The 8,337-nt window shown below is 60.7% G+C and overlaps 1 long non-coding RNA gene across 1 annotated transcript; it reads left to right on the top strand.

Annotated features, from left to right (window-relative positions):
* The first annotated feature begins 790 nt into the window (after positions 1-790).
* LOC113880813 lies at positions 791-7,301 on the top strand. The gene is made up of 3 exons (XR_003507837.1): positions 791-1,124; positions 1,490-3,482; positions 3,730-7,301. It is a non-coding gene; the product is annotated as an uncharacterized LOC113880813 (long non-coding RNA).
* Positions 7,302-8,337: the final 1,036 nt, after the last annotated feature.

The raw sequence follows: 8,337 nt of genomic DNA, 5'->3' as shown, positions 1-8,337 counted from the left end.
GTTCTGGAGGCCAGAGGGTTTCCCTGATGGCTCACACAGTAAACCATCTGCCTGCAATGTGGGAGACCTGGACTGGACCCCTGGGTCAGGAGGATCCCGTGGAGAAGGGAATGGCTTACCCACTCCAGTATCCTTGCCTGGGAAAACCCATGGGCAGAGGAGCCTGGCGGGCTACAGCCCATGGGATCACAAAGAGCCCCATCAGGCTCACTGGAGGCCAGAAGTCAAGGTCAAGGCGTCAGCGGGTTTGCTTTCCCCTGACGTCTCTCTCCTTGGCCTGCAGATGGCCCCCTTATCGCTCTGGCCACACATGGTCTGTGCGGAGACTTGTGTGTGTCCTAATCTCTTCTTATAAGGACACTGGTCCCGTTGGCCTGGGGCCCACCCATATGACCTCGACTTAATCACCCCCTTGAAAGGCCCTGTCTCCAAATCCAGTCACATTCCGAGGTGCTGGGGTTGGGACTTGAGGATGTGAATCTGGGGACACAATTCAGCCCCTGACAGATGGCTTTTGCTCTTGGGGAGGTTGGGGCCTGGCTGAGTGTTGAGCGAGAAGAGACAAGATCTGATTTGCATATTAATAAGGATCCCTCTGGCGCCGAGGCAGGAGGGGAATAGACTGGGGGGGGGGGGGAGAAGGGGGGGGAGGAGAGTGGTGGGGGACGGCTGAGACCAGTGAGGCGGCTACTGCCCAGTCCAGGCTGGAAGCTGGTGGCTGGACCTGGGTGGCATGGTGGGCGGGGAGCAGCAGCCAGACTCTTTGTTCCAGGGTGCGGGACCAGGAGGTTTTCCCAAAGGACGGAGCTGGGGGGGTGCAGGAGAGGAGGGGTGGGGGTGGGGCCCTGGCTTCCTTATCCAGCAGGTGCCTACTGTGTGCAGCCCTGCCCCCCCAGGAGAGGCAGGCGAGGCCCCAGGCCTGCTGACTCCAGCTGACTTCTCTTCTGGCACTTCCTTCCCAACTCCTGGCTGTGGATCCTGACCCCCCCCACCCCCCCAATTGGACAAACATCTTGCGGCCGTTTCCTCCTCGCCTGCCCGGAGCCCGGCCTGGCCTGAACAAACACTCGGGACCTGCGCTTCCGGCCTCAGCTCTGGGAAAAGCCCGGCCAGGGGCCGCCGAGGTCAGCCCTGAAGGGAAGTGGGAAGGGGGCCCCTGCATGGGGTCCGGCCTGGCCGGCCTTGGCGCTTCATTGACCCCCATCCGTAGAATGGGCCTAATCACGCCCACCTCAGAGGCCCCTAGGGAGACAAGACGTGCCCTCTGGGCCTGGCACAGGACGGGGGACACTGCCCAGGGGGTCGTGAGAGGCCTGGGATGGAGGGAGGCTCCAGGGGACTCCCCCAAGGAACCACAGTGCCAGGAGGGGCCAGACTTAACTCTCCTCCTGTGGCCTCCCACTTCTTGTTCCTATTTCCGAAAAGTGTCCCACCAGGCTGCTGTTCCAGTCCTGGTCCCGACAGACCCTCCCCGGTGTGTCGCTATCAGAGATTAGGAGCCAGGCCCGGGGTGCGGCAGGAGTGGACAGACAGCTCTTGACGACGCAAACAGGCGAAGATGGCTGAATGTGAGGAGCGAGCTCCCCGTCGCTGGACGTGTGAGCAGAGCCAGCCGGATGCGCAGGAGGCAACCCCTGCCAACACTTACTCTTCCTTACCTGCTCCCAGTGCCCTGGACTGGAGGCAAGCTAGTGCGTTCTGGGGGTCACAAAGATCCAGGTTCCAATCTGGATCCGCTGTGTGCCCAGCCCCTCAGTTTTACAGTGTGAAAGGGTCTGAGTGAACTGGCCAGGGAAGGCAACCGGCCCCCACGGTGCTCACCCCACTGAGGGGCTGGTGGAGGCGCAGGTCCAAGGGGCACGGGGGTCTCTGTTTGCAGGGGACGGGGGTGGTGCCTCCTTCACTCAACCCCCTAACTTGAAGGCTTTACCAGAGAAAGCCTCCCAGCTGGGGTTTGATTTTGATTTTATTTTTGTTTTTCAGGCAGGATCTGGGAGTGGAAACAATGGAATTAATGTGTGTAAGGGTTTTGGTGTTTGTTTTTTTTTTCTTTTTTTTTTCCTTTGGAGCAGTTTCTCCTCATCTGCGGGGTTGGATTCCCACCTCAACTTCCGGTCTTTGGAGGAGCCGGCTGGAGAGGATGGGCGTGGGCGGGGGGCGGCGGTCAGGAAGGAGAGAGCTGCGTGGCGGGGCAAGGAGGAAGGAAGGGCTCCTTCTTGCCCCTGGGTCTTTGCACTGGCTGTGCCGCCCCCCCACCTCAGCCCCGGCCCCTGTTGGTAGCCCCGGTGCCTCCTCCAGGAAGCCCTCCCTGACCTCCCCCACCCAGGCTAAACAAACTGGAGTCAGCACCTTCCTGCTCTCATTCATCAGCACTTCATCTTCCACTGCGGGCTGGGCCTCTTGGTTTACAGCTCTCTCCTCTGCTCAGCACTCAGGGGACAGCAGTCGCGTAGAGCATGGGAAGGGGGACCCGGTGCCTACACTGTGGTCCTCACTGTCCACTCAGGCCCCTTGATCTGCGGTGGAGAAGGCAAAGGGCGAGTCGGGCGGGGTCGCGGTGGGGCGGTGGGGGTGGCTGCAGGCACAGAAGTGGGAATGGATGGAGTGCACAAGGGCTGGACTCCGACGACCCTGGCCGTCAATCTCGGCAGTGAGTTCTCCCTGAGCCTCAGCTTCCTCCTCTGTAAAACGGGGATGACAGCCCTACCCGGCAAAACCAACTTGAACGGCCCCAGCGCCGGGCCCAGGAGGCATCCTGCAGGTGCTTTAACCAACTTAGCAGGCGGGCAGCTGGGCTTGGTGCCTAGGCGGTCTGGTCTCTTGGATGGGAGGGTCCGGGGCATGGAGGGGAAAGCGGAGCCCCAAACCTGTAACTCACATGGATCCACTCAGCTACCAAGTAATGCGACCGGTTCCTCCGCACGCCCACCTCTCCTTCTCCCGGCTCCGCCAGGGGCCGAGGGTCCTGCAAACGCAAACCTGCAGCAAATAACGCTGATTATAGCATTTACGAGCCTTTTCTGAGGCTCCTCACTCAACCTCTCGGTCTCTCCTCTATCACGTGGGGTCAGCGCTGGGTGGGCACGTGCGGGTCCAGAGGAGCAGGGCCCCTGCCTCTCATCAAGCCTTGAGGTCCGGAGGCCTTGAGGTTCAGTAAGGACAGAGGGACAGGGCTGGATAATAAAATGGGGGGCGGGGGGACCTCTGGCTGTCACGCACAGATACTGGGCAACCCGCCCCCGACCCCGGAGGATGCCTTACGCATGCGCGTGGCGCTGGGTTCCTTCATGTCCGTCAAATAGCAGAGGCGGTGCGTCCGGGCCCACGTGTACGTGCCCACGCGTGCGTGCGCAGCGTTTGCTGACTCCGCCCCGGGTACCCGGGAGAAACTGAGGCACCGAGCAGGGTGGTGGCTTGTTGGGAGCTTCAGAGCTGGCGTTCCACCAGTGCTACCTTTCCGAGGGGACCTGCGGACCAGCCAGGTGAGTCCAGCCCTGAACGTTGTGTCTGAGAGGAGGGTCTGGGGTGGGCGGCACTGTTAGCCCTTCTCGGGTGGGTGACCCCCGACAGGTGGCCAGCTGTTCTGAGCGTCTGGTACCCCGCCACGGTGGAGTTGAGTCTCTCCCTCGGGGCTGTGGGGCGGCGACAGGGCCTGGGCTGGGCCGAGGTGGTCTCGCCTCGGACTGCCCCGTCCCCAGGCTCTGGGCCCCACCCTCCCTCTCTTTGTAGGTGCAGCTGCGCTTTTGGCCTCTGATTCTCAACAAATACCCACCATAACCCACATCCTCCCAACCCGTGGCTTTTGTCTTCTGTTGCCTTTAACACAAATAATACACAAGTTTCTCTGATGAAACTTAGAAAATTGAGACTCGAAAGAAAAACTTCAAATTCTCTCCTCCCACCCAGCAAAGCACTCCGGTACAGAGGGCGCTAGTGGTGAAGTTCTTGCCTGCCAGTGCAGGAAATGTAAAAGACCAGGGTTCGATCCCTCGGTCGGGAAGATCCCCCTGGAGAAGGGCATGGCACTCCAGTATTCTTGCCTGGACAATACCATGGACAGAGGAGCCTGGCGGGCTACAGTCCATGGGATCGCAAAGAGTTGGACACGACTGAAGCGACTTGGCACGCATGCAGGCACCCAGCAAAACATCAAGGGTTCACCCTGCCTGATTCTGCCTCTCCCCAACCCTGTAACCCGCGGTGCACACCCTCGGTGGCGGGCCCTCAGGGTGCCCATCGTTAGCTGCATGGCACGTCCAAGCCCAGGTCCTGGAGTGCAGCTCGGGATGTTACAGCCCTCCATTCCTGTAGGGGCAGGGGAATGCCCACCCCTGCCGTGGCATGGAGGGGGAAGTGAGAACGGAGGGGCAGGGATGGGATGACATGGGTCTAGTTGAGGAAGTGAAAGTTCTCCTGCGGACCTCCCCCCCCACCGATTGACGGCAGCCCGCTGGCATCATCCTTTGTCCCGGATGGAGGTTCACAGGGTGGTGCCCCCCCACCCGACCAAAACCATATTGGGGCCCCAGGCTGTGATACCAGGAGGAAGGGGGTTTCCCTGGTCGCTTGCCCGGGGAGTCTCAGCTCAGGGGGGACCGTCCCAGCCTCAGACCCCAGACTTTGACTCTGGCCTGACCAGCCAAGCCTCTTGAGTGAAGACAGGGAAGTTGGGGCCTGGGGCGGTGGTGGGGTTACTTGTTTGGTTTTACTATTTTCAGATAGAGACTGAATGGGGTCTAGAGCCCAGCCAGGGGGCCTCAGACACCTGCCCAGATGTTCGTGGTGGTAGCCTCCTGTCCTCTGTGAGCGCTCTACCTGGTCACACTGGGCGGGGTTCGAGTCCCCTGTGGTCCTCTCTGTGGACTTGGCCTTGGCAAGCCCCCGCCTGTCTTTGGCCTTCTGTGAAACGGGGCGAGGGATTGCCCGTGCTCCTGAGGGGAGCAGATGAGATGAGTATGGGTCCCCCTGGGGCGGGCCCCGGATGAGAGTCAGTTGGGTTGGAAGGTTTGGGCAGGTGGCCTCTCCTGCCCCGCTGACCAACCCCAGGTGCGGAGGGGCAATGGGCTGGTGGCTCCATCCGTGTGGAGCTCACCGGCTTCCTCTGGGGCCCCACAGGGCCTCCTGTTTCACTGGGGAGAGGGTCTCCCCTCCTATCCCCTTCCTCCAGGCCTCCTTCCTGCTTCCCGAGGTGCGGCTGGCCCTTCCGTCCAGGCGCTCATCAATTGCGCCTGAGGTGCTGAGCGTCCGGCCAGCCTTCTCAGGCCATGACTCACTTCCTGTTTCCTGGAGCTAGAAATAGCTTCCTCTGGATGCTGGGCCAGTGCTGGGGTCTCCCTCCCCAGCAGCTACTCAAAGTCTCTGTAGCCCACCCTCGCCAGGCCTGGGCACCCCACTAAGTCCGTGTTCAGCTGGACACAAGGCCAGCCCAGGGACCATTCCTTGCTGCCTTAGGGTTGTAGGAGCACCCGCTGGGGGTCTAGCCCTGGGGCAGCAGCAGTGAACAAACATGTGGACCTGCCCTCGGGTGTCTACAGACACTCACCAAATAACCTGGCAACTAGGGTGCTGTGAGCACTGTGCAGGGAGCGCCTGGGGCCTCTGCCCACTGTGGAGTCCTCAGGGGTCACGGATGAAGGAAAACAGGTGGGACTTTACCCCCAAGAGCTTTTGCAGGGTTTCAAGCTGTTGGAAAACAAGGTGAAGAGGTTTGCAATTGGACAGTCTCCCTGAGGCTGCTTCATGGAGAAGTGATTCCAGGAGAGGCGGGAGGGGGTGGGGCTTGGACGGATGATGTCATCTCAGACTGATGGGAGGGGAGGAGGGGGTGCCCTCTGGACAAATGGGAGGAAAGGACGGGGTGTCTGGGCACCTCCCAGGTTCTGTCTTCAGTGCCACGTGCGATGCAGTGGAGGCCTGGGCTGGGTCCAGGTGGGGTGACGCATTCAGTCCGTGACTGTGGACAAGTCACTCAACTCCACTCTGCCTTGCTTCCCATCTGCAGAATGGGTGTAATAGAAGGCCCTCCCTCATGGGCCGCTATTGTGAGGAATAAATGTGATCATCCACGTGCAGCTCCTGGGCAGCCTCAGTAAACTGTAGCTGTTTTATTTTCCGCCTTGGGCTCGGTAGGTCTTCTGCCGTGTGCCCCGGGCTGTGAAAAAGGTGATGAGGCTCCAGTGAAGCTGAGAGGCGCAGCCTCACCCTCATTTTGCAGAAGGGGAAACAGAGGCTGGGAGAGAAGGGCTCTGTTCAAGGTCCTGCAGCTGGGGAGTGGTGAGGCAGGATGTAAACCTGGTCCCTCGGTTCCCAAAGCCTCCCCACACCACCCGGGGCACCCAGAGTGTCCGGCCCCTGCCTGTGGCCCTAAGCTGGGGGGATGAGTTGATGCCAGCATGATCAACCCAGCCAAGTCACGTCCTCATAGGAAAATCTGTATTTTTAGACTCACAAACCCTCCCCAGGCTGGGGGGATGGGTGTCGGCCTTCCCTGGCAGGTGGGTGAAAGCACAGTGTGGCGGAGGGGGAGCATCAGCCAGACACCAGGGCCCTGGGGCTGTGAGGAGTGGGCACCAGCCAAGAAAGTGGCGAGAGGACTTTAGTTCGTCTCCTTGCCCATCCATTCACTCACTGGTTCATTCCCTCTCGTGAGCCTGCTCTGAGTCCCTGTGGGGGACCCAGGTATGCCCCCGACAAGATCCAGCTCCTGAGACACCCCCCGGTTGGTGAGGGAGCCAGAGCAACAGACACATTGTCGCTTGGTGTGCGCGCTGTGGTGGTGGCCACGGAGGGGGCCGTGGGAGCGCAGAGTGGGAGGACTCACCCAGCCTGGGAGATCAGGGAAGGCTGCCTGGAAGGGGAGAGGCCAGCACTGACTCTTAAAGGCACCCTTGGAGGCTCAGCCAGGGCCAGGACGAGGAGGGAAGTTTCAGGGTCGTGGTGAAACGTAACATGCATACCAGGACCTGGGGGTGGGGGGCTCCCGGGCCCTGGGGACTCAGACTCTGGCCTGGAGTCGGGGAGGGATGCGGGGAAGTACTGGTGAGGACGCTGGCTCATCCTGAGCCTCCTGGCTGTGGTCAGTGGAGACTGCGCTTAAGTAAGATGACAGATGGCGTCACCCAAAAGTCCCCAAGGGACCAGTTCCAAGTTCCTCAACTCAGGGGACTGGCCAGGCTGAGTAATGCTCACGGGCTGGCCTGCCCGTGGTTAAGGGCTGGACCTTCCAAGGCCTTAGGAAGCCCTTAGGCTGGACCTTCCAAGGCCTTAGGCTTCCCTGGTGGCTCAATGGTAATGAATCTGCCTGCAATGCGGAGGACCCAGGTTCAGTTCCTGGGTCGGGAAGATCCCCTGAAGAAGGAAATGGCAATCCGCTCCAGTATTCTTGCCTGGAGAATACCACGGACAGAGGAGCCTGGTGGGTGACAGTCCATGGGCCCGCAAAGAGTCAGACACGACTGAGTGACTAATACTAACTTAACTTCCAAGGCCAGAGGCTGGACCACTCAAGGTCACAGGCTGAACCACCCAGGACCAGACTGAACCCTCCAAAGCAGAAATTGAGCTTTTGACGGTTGATGATAAAAATCTGGCAGTTTGAGGAGGAAATCCTCTAGCAGTCCTGGGGGCAGCAAGCCCAGGGCCAGTGGACACTCCAGAGACCGGAGTCCCAGCGAGAAGTGCACAGCGTGGGCTCTTGTGTCCATCCCCTCACATCAGCCTGTTACCCGTGTGGAGCTTAGCTTGCACACTCATCCCCCACGTGTTTCCGGATTCCCACCCTTGTACACACGACCCCAACGTGCACACAGACACACACACACACGTCTCCCCACAACCGTGCCCATGTTTTCCCCTCTTAGCGCCCCCCCCAGTGCATACACACTGGGAGCCCACCCGAGACGGGGGGTCCTGCAGGCTGGGGCGGAGCTAGGGGGACGGTCATTACCAGAGTGTGCCCCGTGGCCCCCATGCTTCTCTCCTGGCAGGTGAACTGATGGGCTGCGGCCCCGCCCGCCCTGGGCAGCTGTCCATGAGAAGGCCTCTTCAGAGCCAAGGGCAGCGTGGTGCCATCCCACCTCTGCGAGTTTCAGACAGGGCAGAGTCTGCCCCCAGTGACCCGGGAGGCCCCTCTGACTTAATGTCTCAGGTTGAACTCTGCATCTCCCATCAGCCTGTTGCTCTCAGCTTCTGGAAGAGGCAGCCCCAGGCTGGTGAAGCCCCCAACCTAGGAACTCCCTGCCTGGACCCTGCCTCTCCTCACCACAGACCACATCGTCGTCCCCTAGTCCTCAGGAGTCCCTCTTTCTAAGAACCCGAAAGCCATCTTTGGCTTCCTGC

This window comes from Bos indicus x Bos taurus, chromosome 22 (genome assembly GCF_003369695.1).
Source record: "Bos indicus x Bos taurus breed Angus x Brahman F1 hybrid chromosome 22, Bos_hybrid_MaternalHap_v2.0, whole genome shotgun sequence".
Classification (NCBI taxonomy): domain Eukaryota; kingdom Metazoa; phylum Chordata; class Mammalia; order Artiodactyla; family Bovidae; genus Bos; species Bos indicus x Bos taurus.
This window is presented reverse-complemented; position numbering and strand designations above follow the sequence as displayed.